Here is a 19,929-nt window from a genome sequence, read left to right on the forward strand (position 1 = left end):
TGTTTTCAGGTTTTAGACCAATGTTCTTTGACCTCGCTACTTGCGTAGCATGTGTCTGCCCTGTGGTTCTGGCACATTAAAAAGTGGAACTGCTGATTGGTAAAGCACTTTCAGCCCCACAGTTCAGATTTTTCATCTTCTTTGTGCTTCTGCGAGTTGGGAAATTGTAGATTTGGAGCTTGATCAAGAGGGAGAGGGCCTGTTTCAAACTGGCTCGAGGCAAGTGCTGGCTCCATATCTTAAACATATATAACAACTATTAGCCACTAAACCAAAGCCAATGCAATATTCCGCCAAGAGTAGCTCAGTCTGCGAGAAAAGCAATGTATTTAACATATGAAGACATATTCATTTCAAACCCACATGCGGTAAATTGTCCCTAAATGCTCTCTCACTTTTTTTTCTTATCCCTCCCTTATTTATTGGCATGTAAGCCTTAGACTGTATTGTTTATGTCGCCAGCGTCTTTCAGGCGCTCAGTTTTATGTAACCTGTGAGCAGTTTGGCAATAGCTTGCACTTAAGGTGTTTATGATGTTGTCCTAAGGCAACCCCTCAGTTTAAATCAACACACTGACTGATATATATGACACAAATGTCAGGCTTGGAGATGCCTTTTAAGAAGTTATCCCTGTGAATAATGAGCCAGGTTTCCCTGCCAAACCACCGCAGCGAATGTATTAATTATGAACATATTCAAACACAGTCGTTTCTGCTGGAGTTTGGCATCTTCATTCGTGCTCGTTCTGGTGTGTCTGTAAATTATAGGCCATTTACAAAACGAAAAAATACTCATTCAGCCCTCCTGGAAGATTCGCCACTTTCGCTATTAGGCCATGAGAATGAGATCACAACAAGGAGTGGTTTTTATGTGGCATCAAAGCCTTCAGATATTTGGGAGGCGTTGAGTAAATATGGTATTTGCAACATAATTAATTTGGATTCCGTCGTTTATTAATTACACATTACACTTTAATAACTATTTTTATTTTATGGAATTTTTTTTTGTTGTTGTTCCAAATAACACTAATTATAAACATCGTGGCGATGTGGAATATTTCAGGTTAAGCTGTGCACTGTGTTATCAGAATGATTCAGAACGTGTGTTTGTTAATAGCTCTATTACCATTCCGTGAAAATTACAGAAGATTGTTAATATAAAATAAACGTAAAGAAACTTGCCAAATTTTGAACATGGGCTCTATTCTAGGCATAAAATTAGTCACGTGAACCTCATCATCCTTGCCATTTAATATCACAGTACATTGTTTTTTGCTGTATATAAATCGATGTAGCGAGGTGGTAAACAAATACTGAAAGATTCACGAAGAGTTGAGCCCTTGCAACAAAGAACTAATTAACTGACGTTTTTGTAAAAGCTTCTTGAGACTGGAATGACCTTTTAAAGAAAACATTAAACAAAAGGAAGCAGCTGCTAAGGTGTTTATTCAGTTTCTTAGGCAATACTTTTAAATATAACTTTTACTTGGGCTCAGAAATCTGTTTGTATTCACTACTGAGACTAAAACGAAGCAGAACTAAAAAATAGAAAATGGCGGATAGTTGGGTTTTGATTGAAATGGTTTAGTTATAGATTCATAATTCATGCATTTAATGATGTAGATATATTTGTATCCAAAATGAGTTACAGGGAGCAAATTTTTAGGTTTTTCTGCATGTTTTAGGTGTATTTCTTAGTTATTTGCTGGGTTTAACTGATTATAAAGACAGAAAACTGAGAATATGAAGATTAAATATTTTGTACAGGTCATATTTTATGATTTATTAAAAAAAAGTATTCTAGTTTGACCAGAATTGCCCAAATTTCTGTGTACATCACATATAACCGGATTAAATTTAAATGTTTAACAAATTAACAGATTAACAAATTGTAAAATTATACCTAAATAAATTGTAATATTATCATTTTATATATTAATATATTTATATGACATTAAATAGTGTGGACTGAAATGGCACTCTCTTTGGAGTGTATTCAATAAGAAGATGAGAAGAATGACATTGGCTTATATTTTAGAATTAACCTTTAAAGATAAAACGTGGCTGTGAAGTTCTTAAATTGTATTTTGTGGATGTCCCTCCAGACCATCATCTGCTGTCATTCACTGTCAGGGCAGTCTTTAATGATCTGGAACAAAGCTAATACTACATTTCATTCTTAAAGATTATAGTGTGGTGAATTCCCTGCTCAAACAAACCTGATTCAACCAGGATTTACAGACCAGGTTTAGTCTGTTTAGTAAGTGTTTAGTACGTCGAGGCATGGAAATCCCCAAACTGTGCTGAAGTCCAGCCCCGAGAGCCCTATGTTAGGCACGTGCTGTAATCACTTCTTAAATCTTAGATTTTATGGACTCTTAAAACATAGTCAATAAAAAGTAGCTTTAATATTTACAACCGTTTTGAATGGATTGAATACATTTACATTTTATATCTGAACTGTCATGTTCTCTGCTGTTTAAAAATGTCTTAAAGTGGAATGCCACCTACGTTTTATAGTCATTTAGCTGTAAAAAATGATCAAAAACCAACGTTTTTCAGAGTGGGACGTCCCCTGTATTTAATGCCACTGAAAGCTCATGGAATGTTGTATTAATTGGGACACAGTTTCTAGAAAACCAAAAAATACAATTCTTTATCAACAATTTTTAAATTAATGTTTTTGTCCACAGTGATAAACCAGTCTGAAGTGATTTTATTAACATCATTCTTGAAAATTCACTGGGTCTGGTACCTAATGAATTTCCCCTTTAATTAATGTTTCTTTTTCATCAGCTATAGTCCGCTCACTATTTTATTTTGAGCAAGAACCATCCATTAAAATTTCTAGGGAACCACATAGAATACGGTTCTACTATGTAATGGCACAAAGAACCTTTAAGGTACCGTTTATTTTTAAGAACCTAAGTGGAAGGAATGTGCAAATGTTTTGAGAGTTCCAGAAATTTTGAAATAATAAACGCAGCTTTTATTCCTTCAGGAAATGTATTTCTCCAAAAAAATCTGGAAGCTCAGTCTTGGAAGTTGTTTGCATTTTTTTGTTTCTCGAGATTCAGATAATCCCAAACACACCCAGTTCGGTCTGGTTTCAGGGGGTGGCCAGCCTTTTGTTCTGAGAACATCAGCAGCTTTAAGATTTGCTTTTTGAAGGACGTTTTCCTTCTGTATTTATATATTTATTTTATATTATTTATTTATTTATTTATATATATATATATATATATATATATATATATATATTCATTCAGTAACGGTTGTACACCTGTATTGAAGCTGTGTCCTCTCACAGTGGGAGAATGGACACAAACAAACTGTGTAAACAGTGTTCAGATCTTTTTTCCTGTCTCTCTCATAAATGAAAAACGGTTTTTGTTTGTTTCATCCATATATTTTTATAATTTTTTTATTCATCAGCTAATAGGAACATTAATGCATTATGAAGGCCACTTTTACACAGTGCTGTATAAATTACACAGTGCTAATGTATTTACAGCTTTTTTCTGTAGTGTTCACCATACTTGAGACGCATGTTTTGCTCGACTAAACTTTCCCCTATCCCCCTCTCTCTCTCTCTCTCTCTCTCTCTGTCTGTCTGTCTCTCTCTCTCATGTGCACTTGCCGTGTCTGACCTCTAGGTCATGGTGAAGTGACTTTGAGCCTGGTCTAACTGGGCCTCTTTGAGAGCTGCTCTCACATTCCAGCTTGCTGCGGTGCTTATTACCAGCGCCAGGGAGGAAGTTTCTGCCGGCAGGGATTATGCGTTTCCTTGCCTACAAGCTTTTAGGCTTTGTCCCCTCCCACTCTCGAAAAAGCAGCGATTCCTGCAAACTAGAGGTGGACGGGTGGGGTGGGGGGGACAGTGGGAAGGGGGGAGGTGGTTGTTAGGGGGGGGAAAAAGCAGGGCAAACTTAAACCTGCTCCATTTGCTTCTATACATTTCTTTCCTTGTTCCTCCTCGTGCCACGGCACATTTTCAGGAGGTGGAAGAAACAGCGTGTTTCGGCCACGATTTTGTGTACGGCGCAGCACAGAAGTGCATTGTGTTGGGACTGGAGTGGGGAGGGAGGAGGAGGAGAGTACTGGAGGAGCACAGCTGCACGGCACACGAGCACAAGAGCCGGCTTCTCAGCCTGACAGGCACGGCAGAGAGAGAGGGAGCGAAACGAGCACTCTTCCTCCTCTCTCTCTCTCTTTTTTTTTGGGTGGGCGGACGGGGGGGGTGTCCAGCCCCATGTGCCCCCACACTCCCCCGATCTGGAGCTCCGTCCAGGAGGGAGTTTTTGCTTTCTTTCATTATTATTTATATCTAATGAAAACACCGAAGTATGGAATGGACGCAGCAAAGGAAAAGGATTCTTTCCCTTCCTTCCATGGCCAGCTACTCTTATTCCAAACAGTGAGTACTCTCTAAACTCTACTCTCGCGCTCAGCTAAAGTTGCTTGCACTCTTGCACTCTCACACTCTCACAAAGAGCCGTCTCATTTTCTGCCCCGGAGCTTAAAACCTTCACAATGCCCACAAGGGCTCTGCCTTTCGTTCGCATCTGTGTATTCTTTCCGACTGTCGTAAGTCTTTTCGATGTGCTTTTTTTTTTGTTGTTGTCAGACCTTATCTTTTTCCCAAAGTGGCAGGGCTGACGGTGAAATAGAGGGCTTTGTGCTTTGCAAATTCCATCCGTGCTGCAGGTCATGGCCCTAAAAAGGGTTTTCTGTGTGTTTGTACATACCAAAATACAGAATCCAATCAGATAACGGCTGATCATAAATCTGCCCAAAGGCCTGCTGCGCTGCACAAGGTGCTTTTTGTGCTTATCCTGCTTTTGAAATCATTTTTTTCAAGTGTATTTCACAACTTACTTGAAGTATGCTCTTGGTTTGAACTTGGAAATGAATGAGGGAGTTTTCGGAAACTGTTTTTTTTTTTTTTTTTTGTATAAGAATGTGTGTGTGTGTGTGTGTGTGTGTGTGTGTGTGTGTGTGTGTGTGTGTGTGAGAAAGAGCATACAGTACGCTAAGTAGTTTCACAACTATGTGGTTGCCTTGCTCCTGGGAGAATGAGACACAGGTTTTTCTCGGCAATAGGAAGTGTGGTTTAACTTAACTGTTACTTACTGGAGGGAAACGTACATTTAGGTGTGTGTCTGTGTAGTTAATACATTCTGTTCCTCGGATATTATCAGGAATGTAGAATTGGAGCTTGGACAGAGAAAATATCACGGCCTGATAATGCCCAAGCCACTAGAGGTTTTGTTTTTGTGGGCTTTCGTGTTGTTAACAAGTAAGTAAAAACAGGAGAATGTGCTTTTTGCGGTGTAAAAGCTTTAGATTGTCGGTGATATTTATGATTTATTTTAAAACCAACACGTATTTTGATCCTAAATAACCTTAGCCTCCACAAACAGAATATTAACAATTTGTTTTAATTGTATTTCCATTGAAATAATTAACATAAAACGCCAGAATAGCTGTATGCTCCTTGTGTATAGAACATAGCATTAGAATTAGGTTTGGTCTGTCCAGCCCTACACACGCCCCCATCACACACCTCATTTATGTTTCTCCTAGGCTGATTTCTAATTGTAAAAAACGTAGCCTCGCATGAGAGAGTTTTTTTTTTGTCATTTTCTGTTATGTACAGCTGTGTTGACCAGTCCATTGTAACCCTTTTTTATAGCTCTGCAGGCGATGGAGGCCACTGTGTTGTCTTTCGTATTATTTGTGAAGGAGAAACTTTAAAACTTTATTTATATTTTCAACGTGGCCCTGAAACAACCTTGTAACACAGGAATGAAATGTTTTGACAGGAATTATTGGGCTTTTTTTTTTTTGGTATTTCAGAACAGGGCAAGGGGCATGGAAAAGGAAGGGTATTAAAAAAAACTACAATAATAATAATAATAAAAACAGTTTTCAGTCCAGGCCTCAGAGATGCTTTCCAGGACACAAGATTTTGTTTCTGAAGTGGGGCATTGTGCCTTAACTGTCATCACTGCAATTTTAGAAATACACACACACACACACACACACACACACACAGAGGGAGGGAGAGAGAGAGAGAGAGAGGGAGAGTGGCCTGTACTGAATCTAGCTCTCTATTTTAGGTAAATGGGTCACTATCTTCTGAAGTAGCAGAACTGCACACCTTCTTATCGAGGGCTTATGAAGTCATTGTAGCAAAGGGTTTATTTTTGGCAGAGGTCTTTGCTGTTCTCTATGAATGTGTTTTCAGGCATAAAGCAAGTTGTTGCCCAGACTTTTCTGCCACACATTGTCTCTCTCTCTCTCTCTCTCTCTCTCTCTCTCTCTCTCTCTCTTAGAGAGCACCCTCTCTCCTTTCGCAAGCTTTTCATGCGCTGCACAGCTTCCTTCCTTTTGAAATGTGCTGTGTGCTGTACAGTAGGCTCTGCGCTGACCTTAATGAGAGCTGCTCCAGATATTTTGACAGAAACGTTAGAAGGAAAGGGACATCATTGTTGTGTGTGCGCTGCTTGGTGGGCTGCTGCTGCTGCTCCTGCAGCAGATCTAACGGCTAGTCAGGTGGATGTGGGCTTGCCTCCCCCTCCCACCCCCCCTCGACAGGCGGAACACTGGGTGCTCAATGTGTCTTAACTGCCTCGCAGGCTGTAAATGTGTCGTATTGCCATTTGCAGGGAAAAGAAGGAAAACCACAATTAGCCACAGTGTTTTATGAGCTGTTAGCTTCCAGGTGCTCGGTGGCAGGCCGAGGAACAGGAACCCCGCCTTAGAACATGTTTTTCCAGGTATTGGGTTTCTTCTGAAGTGCCTTTTCAGTCTTGACAGACGGACGGACATGTTTTAAAAATCAGGGTCGTTATGGTGTTGGCTTTTACTCGTCGGACCCTTGAAATGAATGGGAAAAAAATGAAACTGACTGGAAGACAGTGATGTCTCTGCTTTTGGGGAGGGTCAGTGAGCTTTCATAGAATATACTCATATTCAGATACAGCCTCCAAGTCTTTTTGTGCCAGTGGCTAAGCTTCCTTTTATTTAAATTCAGTCCATCCACTGCTTTTGACTTATTACTGTGAAATTTGAATTATTCAGACTGTGACTGTGAAGAAATGGGTGAGGCATAATCTTATCTGAGTGAAATGTAAATAGTATATCCCCCCCCACCACCATTTTCTGGCACTCTACCACAGTCTATACAAATCTGAGGCTATACAAATGCAAAGCGTGAGCCTGGCAAGCTGTTACTCTGATATTGTTAAGACAAATGTGTTTTCTATTAGAGACTTTAATTATGTTACTTAAAGCTTTTTTTTCCCTCCTGTTCCTACACGATTGCCCCTCATTAGGCCACACTTACCCTTAATCATAATTTCGTCTATATCTAGTAACCTATGAACGTCATCCATTTTACGACTGCAGACGCAGCAAAACCAACCTGTCCCTTTGTGTCCTTTTCTCCTTTTATCCATCTCCGTACAGTGTCTCAGGCACAATATGACACTGTTTCAATCATAGATTTTCCACACTCATCCATTGTGTGCCATTGAGGTACCCCCATCTATAGTTTTTTTCCTTCTCTTTCTCTCTTTCTCTTTCTCTCTCTCTCTCTTCTCTTGTTATCAGAGAAATGGCACTAAGGAGCTTTCTCCCTCACACGGTCCCTCACCGGGCGAGCCATAAAAGAGATGATGTCATGTCTGAGCCGGAGACTGTGTGGCCATTCGCAGTGATCCGTTTCTTATTCAGCTCACTTGAATGGCACAAAGCTGAGTGAAAGGGATTGAGAAAAAGGATTGGAACCCCCAACAAATTTACCACCGGCCCCTGGCTGCACACGGCTCCCAATCCGGCTGGATGTAAATCAAAGCGTTTGTTCGTAAACAAGTGGACGAAGGCCGACTCCGTCCAAAAGGAGCATTATTTTTAGCCTTCGTTGGTCGCGTCGTTAAAATTAATAGTGTTTGGTTTCTGAATTTGCAACTGGTTACAGAAGCACTCCATTATTCTTTCAGTTTTGACAACCAGGCTCTTTTTAGATTTGCTCCTTCATTTCTTTTTCTTTACCCTTATTCATTTGTCTTTTTTTTATTTGGACTGTGCAGTGGTGTGTTTTGGCTAATATAGTGATGCTATACAGCACCGGCACGGCTACACACCCTCTAGACGACACTGTGATATCACTTCCTCCTCATTAGAAAGTGCTCAGCAGGGGCTCCTTGGAAGGGGAAGATGTCTTTCCTTGTTTTAAGCCGCAGGACATTTGTCCTGGTCCGTATGAAATGACCGTGCTTCTTTTTTACTGCATCACTGCTGTCCTTTTGATGGCCAGACTGACGGGAGGGGGGGGGGGGTACATGCAGAGGCAGTCTTCATTAGGATGTGTTTTTTTTTTTTTTTTCCAAGAGAGGGCCTGGTGGGGAGGGGCTGAGGCGGGCTAAAGGATATATAAGGAAAGGGGAGTATTCCAGACACAAAAGGCAAAGGCAAATATTTAGTGTGAGACAATGGCTGATCCAAGCAACTCACCATGGGGTTAACTTCCCCTATTGTCTGCTTGTAATTGGAGGATCAGCGTGAGGAGAAAGTCACTGGTTGGTGCTGTGGTGGTCAATTCTTTAGAAGTTTTGCTAACTCTAAGAGTCGAGTTTGGGGGTGGGTGGGGGGCGGGGGAGTCTGGTCACATGGCTGACACACTGCCATCATTGTTATTCTGCAACTCAGCAAGACCATCTCAGATCATTATAGACCATTTTTGTCTTTTGCTAAATAGCTTGGATATTTTGGTTCTTGTTTAATATTTGTTTAGTTAACTCTGCATTCCGGACATTACTCGGTATGTTTTTGTGTGATATTAAGAAATGTAAATGTAACTGGTTAAACACACTGACTATTTCTTTGTTTGACAATGTGTTTTGTTTTAAACCGTCGTAACTAATCACATGTTGTCAAACAAAGAAACAGTGAATTAGTTCAAATGAATGATCTGAATATATACAAAAAATAGTGATAATATACTGTATATTATTCCTTTCATATTCATAATGGAATTATGAATGGAAGAGCAAGCTATATCATACATAGAAATGAGATAAACATATAGTTATTCTCATTAAACAGGCTCTAAATTCCGTGATCAGTAAGAATTATATTACTGTGCAAGTGTCAGATTGTTTTTTTTTTTTTTTTTTTTTCCATTTCAAGTCAAAATAGCTTTAGTTTCAGGGGATTTGGTTTTTATTTAAAATAATCCACTTGCATAATAAAGGGGGATGTCTGTACTTGTAATTGGGTTTACTTGTAAGAAGCAGTAAATGCAACCAACTTCTAAAACTGAACATTGGAGCTGTAGGATATTATTATTGTTTGCTTCTTTGACACAATGAAAGTCTTAAAAATAATGGAAGTGATATTCAAAGTAAAGGGTGGAACAATAAAACATTAATATTTAATAATGTATTTAGTGGAGGATAATGACCTCCACTATAAAACCCCCACTAAAAAAATGATTTATTTTTTTTTATTTGACAGGAAAAATGCCCGTTTTACTGAAAGTAAAGTGAAGTACAGCACTGTACCTTCTTCGAGTAGCTGTCAGAAGTAGGTGCTAGATTTAGTTATAAAATCAAGTCCATTCATATTTATCTGCACTAAACTTAATGTTGTATGCATTTATACATGCACTACATCATTATGATCTTTGATCCACTAATATTAACAGTTTTTTTAAAAGATAAATAGATTAACCTAGGGGCAATTCATTTCCCCCAGATCCTGTAGCTATTTCGTTAGCAGGAGAACCAGACCACACAGCTAAACCTCAGCCGGCACATGTGGTAAAAGTTTTGCGTGCATATGCGAGGAGATAAGGCCGGGGCTAATATGGAAAGGTCCTGACCTTGTCAGGCCAGACACTGGGGAGTCTCTGCTTTGCGGAGTGTGTGCATTCGGGTGTTTGTGCTCGTGTGTGTGTGTGTGTGTACGCGGCTAAAGGGCTCTTGTGAGACAGGTTTAGAGGCAATAAAGGGGATCTGGGAAGTGGAAACTTAATACTGCCTGGCTGCTGCTATTGTGTACATCAAGTCTCCAGCTGCTGGCCATAGCAGCGTGTGATGTAATGAGTTGTCTGGTTTTATATTGACCAGTCTGGTGCTGTGGTCATGGGGCCTATTAAATTTGCTATTGAGAGTGAAAGGATTATGCACCCAAAATAAATTAAATGGTGGCAATGAATAGATTGGGAGAGAAAATGAGGCCTACTGCCTCCTCTGTGTACCTGCTAATCAGATAAACGCTTTGGTCTTGGTGGATAATATAAAATCAGTTTTTTTTAATGTTTTACCATTTTGTGATGCGTTGGAACTAGGTCATTCCTACAGATATTTTTTTTTATATTTGTGGGACTATGTACTATCCCTGAGGAAAAAATGGAATCCTCACATTTGGAAAATGTTCACACAGCTTTTTAAAATTCAAATTAAATAAACAATTCACAGAATTTGACACAAACCAATTTACGTTTTATTCCTGAACATCTTGTCTTTGTGGGGAAAAATAAATCTTTGCGCTAATGACGTGTTTTTCCAAATGAAGTAAACGTAAGAAATTATAGAGTTATCTCTCTGTGTTTAGATATATGAATAAACGATAGAATTAACTTGTGATTTGCTTGTAAAATGTAAACTAGCCTTCAGTTAAAAGGGAACGTATACAGACCTTAAAATATTGTTGGAGTTGGCTCATTAAAAGACAGTATGTCTCCAACAAGGGAGTTGTCAGTTGGAACAATGGAAAGGATTATAAAAGTCTTTTAAGGAGGAAATCAAGCATGGGCTGTGACAAAGATGCGGGTTGTCTCTAGTCAGCTGTGTCTAAAATTCGGTGAAAGTAAACAGATTGGGACGGTTAGGAATAGAAAACATGTGGGTAGACCAAGGGAGACAATAAAGATTCAGGATAGAAAATGTAAGCGAATATGCCTTACAAATACAACAACAGGACAACCAGCAGGACTCCCAAAACGAGGTTAACCAAGGTTACAGTGGGCTTGGAGATGAATAAACAAAAAATAATCAGACAGGGCAATGATCTAAATAATGCTTGGTGATGATGAAATTAAAATCAATATATATTTCAGGATGATAATCCATCTCGCCACATGGAAAATATTATTTTTCTTCAGGAAAAGTGTCTCAACTCAGCGACTTTTGCTAAAAGTAGTAATAGTCGTAAATAAAAAAGTGTAGTAATAATTTTTTCAGCAAAAAGTCATAAAGCACCCTTTATTTTATTAAGATTATTAACATATTTCAAGACGCGATTCAAATGTTTAGGGAAAGTGCGACAACTGGCCGAGTCCTGGTATAGAAACCAAAAGAGTCAGAAAAACACTATGCAAAGCTTCTGATTTTTAGCTTTCTGAAAAAAAAAAAAACATTCTGCACTCTGGCCTTAGATCTGATCACATCCACAGGTGTGTGTACATCCTTCGTCTTCTCACAGTGGAACACTATGGCTGTGAAAAGATATAGCTGTCAAGAAAATGTTACTGGGGAAAGGAAATAGACACAAAAGTAGATCAAATTAAACAAAGAAACTTCTGGTGTTTTTAGAAAAAAAGAATACCTCAATTTTTCAGACCACTGGAATCGTGAGAATCTACAAATATAACCAACTTTTAAGACTGAACTTTGGAACTGTAATAAGGCTACAATAATTAATTAAAAATCGGTTGCTTTTATTCAACAATTATTCCATTTGTAGCACATTATAGAAGAGATTATATTTTCTGTCGCTATCCAATTAAAAGCATACTACTTTATTTTTGTGTATTTTTTTGTTTTGATTTACTATGTAATTTCAGCACAGCAGCCTTCCTTCATTTTGTGAGTCTCATGAATGAATGGACCAAAAGAAATTTTACATATAACTTGCAATAAAATCGTTTTACATTGACTTCTCTTGGAAGTTAAGAACGTTTTTTTCCTTCTCCTGTAAATGTACCATTTTGGGAGAGACATGTTTTTCCGCTTACGTTACAAAAGGAAAAGAAAAACGTGTGTAAATAAAGAGGAGAGTCTAAACCTACTGTCAAAAATATTTAAAGATACAGAGGAGATAGTGTATCAAACACATCTATTAAACAGGTCGTAGTGCCTTATAATGTCAGTAATGCTTTTACTGAAAGTTCAGTTGGGATTTTTGAAAAACCAACTTCTATTAAATGTTGCAGCGTTGTGAACGAAATGATTTAGTTTAGTTTATTATCCGTATTCGTTTGTTGAAGCCGAATCTGTTCTTATTCTCCCGGTTTTTAAAATGTCAGGGGAGGCCATTAGGCTTTCAGTCGTGTTTAACGTTACACATTTGTCTCTTTTTCTGAACGTGTTTTGTCGGTAATGACATTCGAACGGTATGTGATACATTTATCTTCAATAAAAGAAAATGTGTCTTTTTTCAGGGAGCACTTCTCGCCTCTGGAGGAAAAGCGTGGCATGTTCTGTAGAAAGAGAAAGAGAGAGAGGGAGAGACGGGGCATTGATGGTGTGTAATGAGGAGAACGGCAATATAAAAGTATTCTCTGTAAGAGGAAATTCAATCGGGGCCCAAGCCCTCCTTAGGGGAAAAGATTTGTGTCTCTGTTTACAGGCTCTGTGATTGGTTTCACTTACGCTTGCCTGGAGAGCCAAACATATGCTCGTTCTGGAGCAGACAGTGGCTCCTGGGCCTGTGTGGGGCCACAGCGCTGATGCTTTGGGGCTGGAGATATGTTCATATGCAAAAGTTTGTTTACCTTTGTTCAGATGATGGATTTTATAGATTTACTAAATGAAAACACACTTCTGCACCTTTTCAATGCGCAGTAATTACTGTTTACGGGGGGAAAAGGATTAAATAACAGTGATAAAAGCAATGACAAAACGTGACTGTGGAAAAGATTCAGCATATACATAATAAATATACAAAGCTGTGCAGTAAAACGTGTAGAAAAATGTCCCTGCAGGGGACGTGTTAATTTATTTTCACACAGAAATGAATCAAAACACGTTACATGACCACGGGTGTTGAAACTTTTTCACACGACTGTGTGTAGAGCTGGACCTGTCTGTCAGCAGACGTGTGGGCTGAACTCCGTGCCCCCAGCGGCTGGGGGGACGGCTCTGGTGGGGGTTTGTTGGTCTGAGTCCCCAGACCATGCCGTAATAAGATCGGCCCTTAATGGTGGCCGGGGTCTATTTGAGCCCCGCCAACCCCCTCTACGATGAAAAGCAGTGCATACTGGCCAGCTAAGGTTTCAGTTGTGTCAGCCTCATCTGGGCTCGTGGACCGTAAGCCTTGAGCCGTATCTCTGAGATGACAGGGCGCTGATGTCATGCTGCTATTCTGTGTTTGTGTGGCGGGTCCTTGTGGCCTGTGGTGGGCTACTCGAGGTCAAGGCCAGACTTAGTGGAGACAAAAAATGCTATCAAAGCGATGATCGTTGGTATTTTCACATTCGTTTTTAAGGACAGTTGTTGGAGGGTCATTTTCTTCAGCTGACCTGGTTTTCTTCTGACTGTTATGATCATAAATGCATAGGGATGTTTAGAGATTAGGGATTCCCAGTATAAGAGCGGTGGGCCGATATCCAATGTCCGGTATCTGCTCATGCCACTCCAAAGACATTCTAAATGACATTCTATGAACTGGGATTCTGTCTAGATTATTGCGTTTATTTCTGTATGGCTACAGATCCACTGTAAGTAATCAAATGTATACCGTTTGTGTTAAAAAAACAGCCAAATTTTAAGCAGTCGTCTGCCAATAAGAGCTGGTTTTGATCTCATCATCTATTGTTTTTGTTTAGCATTGTTCAGTGGTGGAAGGCATATGAATTCCCACCATAAGCTGTAATAAATCTATATATAAATCTGTATCTCTTTCCATCTATTGATCCACGTGGCCCACCTTTTGTTCCATTGGTTCAAAGAGATCTGCTTTCATTTTTTTTCCAAAGACATTTGTAGAGATGTTTTTCAGTCTGAGAAGTTGGTTGCAGTTTCTAGGTCCTGGGTTCTTTCAAAAACGTCATCTGAAATATTAATTACTTACTTAATGGCTGTTTTATCGGGAAATTTAATTAAAATAACAGCGGGTCTTTATATGATACTCTGTCATTCTCTGATATCATTGGGCCTTCTTTCATAGCCTCCTCCAGCGTTTAGGAACTAGAAACCTTCCAGTGATGTTAATATATTTTGCATGTTTTTCTATTCTCTTTCACATACTTTTGGCACCACCTACATTTTTAAATGTGTTTTTATGTGCTATGTGTCTAGTAATTTGTACTACCTCTATTCAGTTTAATATTCTAGTGTATTGATATAATTGTATTCATTTAGTTAGATATTAAACATGCCTCCAAACAGACATATCTCTTGTTTATAATTATTCTATGCACTGGAAACGTTGAACGAATATGTAAAATTGGTATTGATTTTTCACATTCAAGTTCATATACAACATCTCCAAGGAAGACAAACTACATCTATAAGATTTCTCCATACATTTGTGGAGAAATTAATTGCGCTGCTATTTGTGCTGTATGACCTTTTCAAGACATAGCTGGATTTTTTTTTTTTAAAACAGCGTTTCAGCTCATAAAAAAGCCTGTTAGTGTTTGCACAGACGCACATTCCCTGCCATCACATATGACACATGGCATATAAGACACATGCTGTCTCCAATGTATAATATAAAAATAGCTGAAAAGTCTTGGGCTAAAGCTAAATTAATGTTAAACTGTAGCTAACTTGCTTCCTTTGCTTCTTTTTAGTTTTTCTGCATTCTGTGTATGGAGCACTCTTCAAGCTTCAGTCCTGTAGGGGACAAGACATTGGGTGTGGTGTCTCAACCTGATACTTGCTGTGAATAAAGATCTTGTGTCTTGTAAGAGTTCCACAAAGCTGGAAATCACAGTTTATCTCCTGCCATTTTAACAGTTTGAATACAGGTGCAGGACGGTAAAGAACCAGGATGGAGACTGTGTTTTGTTGTAGGCCTGTGATGCTTACACAGCCCACAAGTGTAGTAATCATATGTGCATCATCCAGGGGATTGGGGATTGGCTTTGTCTGGCAGCAGCCAGAGAATTGAAGCTTTGTCTTTTTCATTGAATTAGATGGTCACACCCTCAGTCAGAGGTGTGTGTGTGTGTGGGCTGGCATCTGCCTGTTCCTCACCTCCACCCATACACACCCCACATGTCTCTCATCTCCATGTCCCTGCTACATTTGTCGCACCCCACCGCACCTACCTCCCTTTAATTGACGGCCTCACCTCAGCAGGCCCACCTTAAAGGGCAGGAGGGATGTCCAGCTCCTGTTTCCAGTTCGTTTTAGAGCTTATTGTTGGGGAGAGGCAGAGGAGAACAGAGAAAAATAGAGGGAGGCACAGCAGTGCGCTAACAACGCTAACGCCACTGCGGGGGTCATCGGGCCTGCTCTATTTGAGACAAAATCACCAATCAAAAGCTGTCGTGTTTTCTTCCTCCTAATCCCTTTTCCCTTATCTTTTGACCCTTCCATTTTTTCCATGGCAGCTGGGCTTTTGATGAGACGTCAGAGGAAACGAGGTTGAGAGTGTCAGGCGTAAACTATGCGTCATCTCCCTGATGAGGTGGGTCGTTTCCAGTGCAGAGCACCCCAAAAAATTCATGTACAGATGGAGTAAAGTTACTGAATTATCACCATTTAACAGCGGTGTATCTGTGTTATTGAAAAAATAGATGTAAATAATGGCACTGGAAACCAGAGTTTAAACAAATTAATGTTGCACTGTAAAAGCTTTTATAAATAATTTATTTGAAATCAATGTTGAATCAAACATAGGACCAAATACGAGTTTGTGTTGAACGCCTGGGATATCATCGATAAATCATTGGCTAAAGGTTTCGGTGTTAAACATTAAACACTTTGCATTCTGTAAAATCATCACGTTAACAGCTTCCTAAAACAGGTTTAACGTGGTTCTGTTTATGATTTTTGTGCTGCCTTGGATGATTGGATGATGTCAAACCCTGTTTATAACGTAACATTACAATAATGTGCTCAACAAGTTCTGATTTGCAAAGCCTGAGGTTACCTCCAAAGAGAAGACTATAGTCACTCAGGGCTAGTTACTGAACAGATGAACCTTGTCGGAACCCAGGGGTTGTTGTGTTGCCTTTGTAAATTATGCATTGTGTACATCGGCAACAGTTACTCTCCCAATGCACGTCGTAAGCTAAATAAACTACATCAACAAGCGCTTTTTATGTCAAAATATGTGCTGACAATTGAAACAAATCCAAGCACGATGATAAATATATGAAAAAAGAATGGTTAAAGTAACCCTAGGTAGTATTTTTACCTTTGAAGTACATCTACAAAACTGTTGTGATGCTTTAATGACCCTGTAATAATGGAAATAGAGCCGCTGTCATTGCTACTCTTGGCTCAGCACTGCAGAAGTGCACTATGTAACTTCTTGATTTGAGGACAGTGCTGTAAAAGTTGATTACACTCTGCAACTGTAGGCCTAACTTCTACTTATGTGGATACTGTGGGGTAATCATTCAGGAAACTATTCATTAAATGAACATCTCATAGGGCCAAGTCATCAAAACCTGAAGTTAAAATTGGCTTATTATGCTGGAAATAGCTATTTAAGCATGATTTTTAAATTATAGGCTCTCTCTCTGTATTGATATATTTTGAAAACTATGCATGTATTTTTATATTTGATCACAAGACTTTGTTGAGTCCAGGGTAAACTAACAATCGAAAAAATGTAATCACACTGTCGATAAAGATTCCTGTGTTGGAAAAGAGTAAGATTCAGCCTGAAAAGGCCTGATACTTTCCCAGATTTTTTAATAGTTTCTTCTACAGCGGGTCCTTGACTTACGACGTTGATCCGTTCCTACGTCAACCGATTTTCGGTGTAAGTCGGAACATACGTACATACTGTATGTAAATAACATACTGTAAGCACTTATCCTATCTTAACACCTATCCTCCTCGGTCCCGAGCCGCGTAACCGTGTATTCTTCCGCCGCACACACCACACACGAAGTTCACGTTACGATGTTTACGACGCAAAACCACTTAAGTCAAAACAAGGCTTTATACAGTAAATGGGAGATGTGTCGTAACCATGAAACATCGTAACTCGGGACTGACTTAACCCGAGGACATCCTGTATTTTGTTTTCGACAAGTATCTAAATCAGTATTACTCGCCGTTTCATGTTCAAAGGCAAGGATTGCATGGTAATTTTTTTTTCTTAATAAATAATTACTGGAAAGGACCGCTGGTTTTCTCACACATTTGCTTCTAATAGGTTTTACAGAGCTACTCTTTGTAGACGTTTTTTTTTTTTTTTTTTGGTCTGAATTTTATTAGTGGCTCCATAATTCAGAGGTGAAACTGCTGAAATTTTATTGATGAGAGAATGCTTCAAAATGGCCCTTTTTTGACTGAGAATTTCCAGTGGACACCATTTTGGTGCAAAAACATTAAATATAAAAGAAAAACAATTACAAATTTTTACAAACTGATTCATCCGTCTTGTTGACTAATCGTTGCAGCCCTCTATTGTGTGTGTGTGTGTGTGTGTGTGTGTGTGTGTGTGTGTGTGTGTGTTTGTGTTTGTGCATGTGTATGCATGTATGTGTTGACAGGCTGCTTCTGCTGACATTGGGTTTGACCTGTGGGGTGTGACCATTCAGGAGGCGGTGTGTGAAGTAGAGGTTGTTGTGTGTGTGTGTGTGTGTGTGTGCACGGATTTTGGATGTGCATATGGCAGAGACAGTTGTGCTGTTTGGGGTTGAGGAGGGGTGACTGGGGTGGTCTATTCTGTGTAGCAGGACACAAAGCAAAAAAAAAAAAGCTCAGAGGGAGATTTTTTTTCTTTCCCAAGCCAAAGTCTCCCACCCCTGGCCCCCCCTCGTGACTTCCCGGGTGACAGGATCTTGCACGTTCAGGCAGCGATTTTATTAAGTATTCATATGGTAATGGAGGGCAAAGGAGGAGCAGATTCTCACATAAACTTGATCTGTCCATGAATAGCGGCCTGTTTGGCCTGACCCCTCTGTGGCTCAAAAAGACACTGCCCACCCTAGCCCAAGTCCTGAGGAGAAATGAAAAGCAAAGCACATTCCATGGCTTCTCTCTGCTTCTCTCTCTCTCTCGTTCTCTCTCTCTCTCTCTCTCTCTCTATCTCTCTCTATCTGTCTGATACAAACCCTTAAAGACAGCTTGGCGTTCTCAGAGACCGAGCACTATAACTACCTTCCCCTCACACTCTTCATTTCACTGTTATTTCTCTCATTTTTTTTATCAGCACTTCATACTCTCCCTCCCTCTCTCTCTCTTTCTCCCTCCTTAAATGGCCATATATTGCCTCTCCCTTCTCATTCTCCCTCCTCTGTGGCCTCTGCACCTGAGGAGCTTGAGGAGGTTTCTCTCTGCCCTGCGGATCAGCTTTCAATTGTGGTTTTACGGAGCCATTTTTAGCCTCTCAGGTTGTGCTGTATTAATTGAAACCTTCATAACGTAATTGTTCCCTGATGTCGACATAGTGATAACAAAGAATAATTTGCATTATCATATATATTTATATATACATTCATTCATTATTTAATTCCATGGGTGGTATTTGTTATTACTTGTGAACGTTTCCTTCTGTGTGTGAGTTTAAAACCCATCCAGGTTAGTATTAAATAAATGTTCAAATATTGTTTAGCAAACATCTCCTTTTTTATTCACAGTTATTGATTCAGCGCAAGGCTGAAAGAAATGTGCCGGGCCAAGTCCTAAATGTTTTTTGTCATGCATACCTTCTTCATAACATAGCCTCAGGGTGCTAGCCTCCTGCCGGCCCAATTGCACGGGACGCACCAAATAAGATTTGTCCTGGTGGATATAATGCTCATCTTATCCCTGCCTTGCCACATCGCATTACGCCTCATGATTACGTCTTAATCAGGATCTCTGCTAGATTTTAAGAACTAGGCTTCTATTGTCAGTGTCAAATTATTCTTGTTGTTTATTATTGATGTTTTTAAAAAAAAAACATTTTTTGAGCTGTTGCCTGTAATTTATTGAAATCAATGTTTGCCACTTTTGTTCTGTACAATTTTAAATGGTTTGTAATTTAAGAGAACAAATTCTAAAGTTGACAACAACACATGCCAGCTGGTCTTATCTAGGGCTTTTAAATCCATTTCTGAATGCGTAAGTAACATTTGATTCCTTCAAAACTGCAAATACACTCGATATATTTTCAAAATATATGTGGGGACCAGTTGCTAGCATTCGTGAATGACTGAATTAAAGCTCTCAGTAAGTAACATAAGCCTACACTTCATTTAGTCACTCCTCAATGGGGAAAAAAAGTCAAATATGGACGCCAAATGTTGCTATGATATTTGCTAATAAATCATTTTAAGGGTGGCAGTAATATTGTGGCTATGTGGTCTATTAGCAAAGAATGAGGTAAATGGGTTTTGCCTCACAGTCATTTAAAATGGGACCACTTTGTTGTTTCTCCATTAGCCTCATTTAAATAAAAGAAAAAAAAACCCAGTGAGATGGAGAAAGCAGACGGCCGCTTGTTAACGCAGTCGTTTATGAACCTGGGTGTCCTCAAATAGGGCCATTCTGTCCTGGGTGTTGTGACTGAATTTTATACGTATATATATTCGACTGATTAAACACTCCAGGAGCACTGCAGCCCCACCATGTTAAGCAGAAGCTTTATTGTGATGTCATAATAGCTTTGTTATGATGCAATTTTAGCATATTTGTCATGTCATAAGTGGCAGCGGGTTTTGTTTGAGTGTAAGTAACCTTGTGGTTTGCCTTTTTCGTTCTATTTACTTGTGTTTTTTTGGTCTTTCTCTTTGTGACAGCAGGGT

The sequence above is a fragment of the Hoplias malabaricus genome, chromosome 18, assembly GCF_029633855.1.
Source record: "Hoplias malabaricus isolate fHopMal1 chromosome 18, fHopMal1.hap1, whole genome shotgun sequence".
Taxonomy (NCBI): Eukaryota; Metazoa; Chordata; class Actinopteri; order Characiformes; family Erythrinidae; genus Hoplias; species Hoplias malabaricus.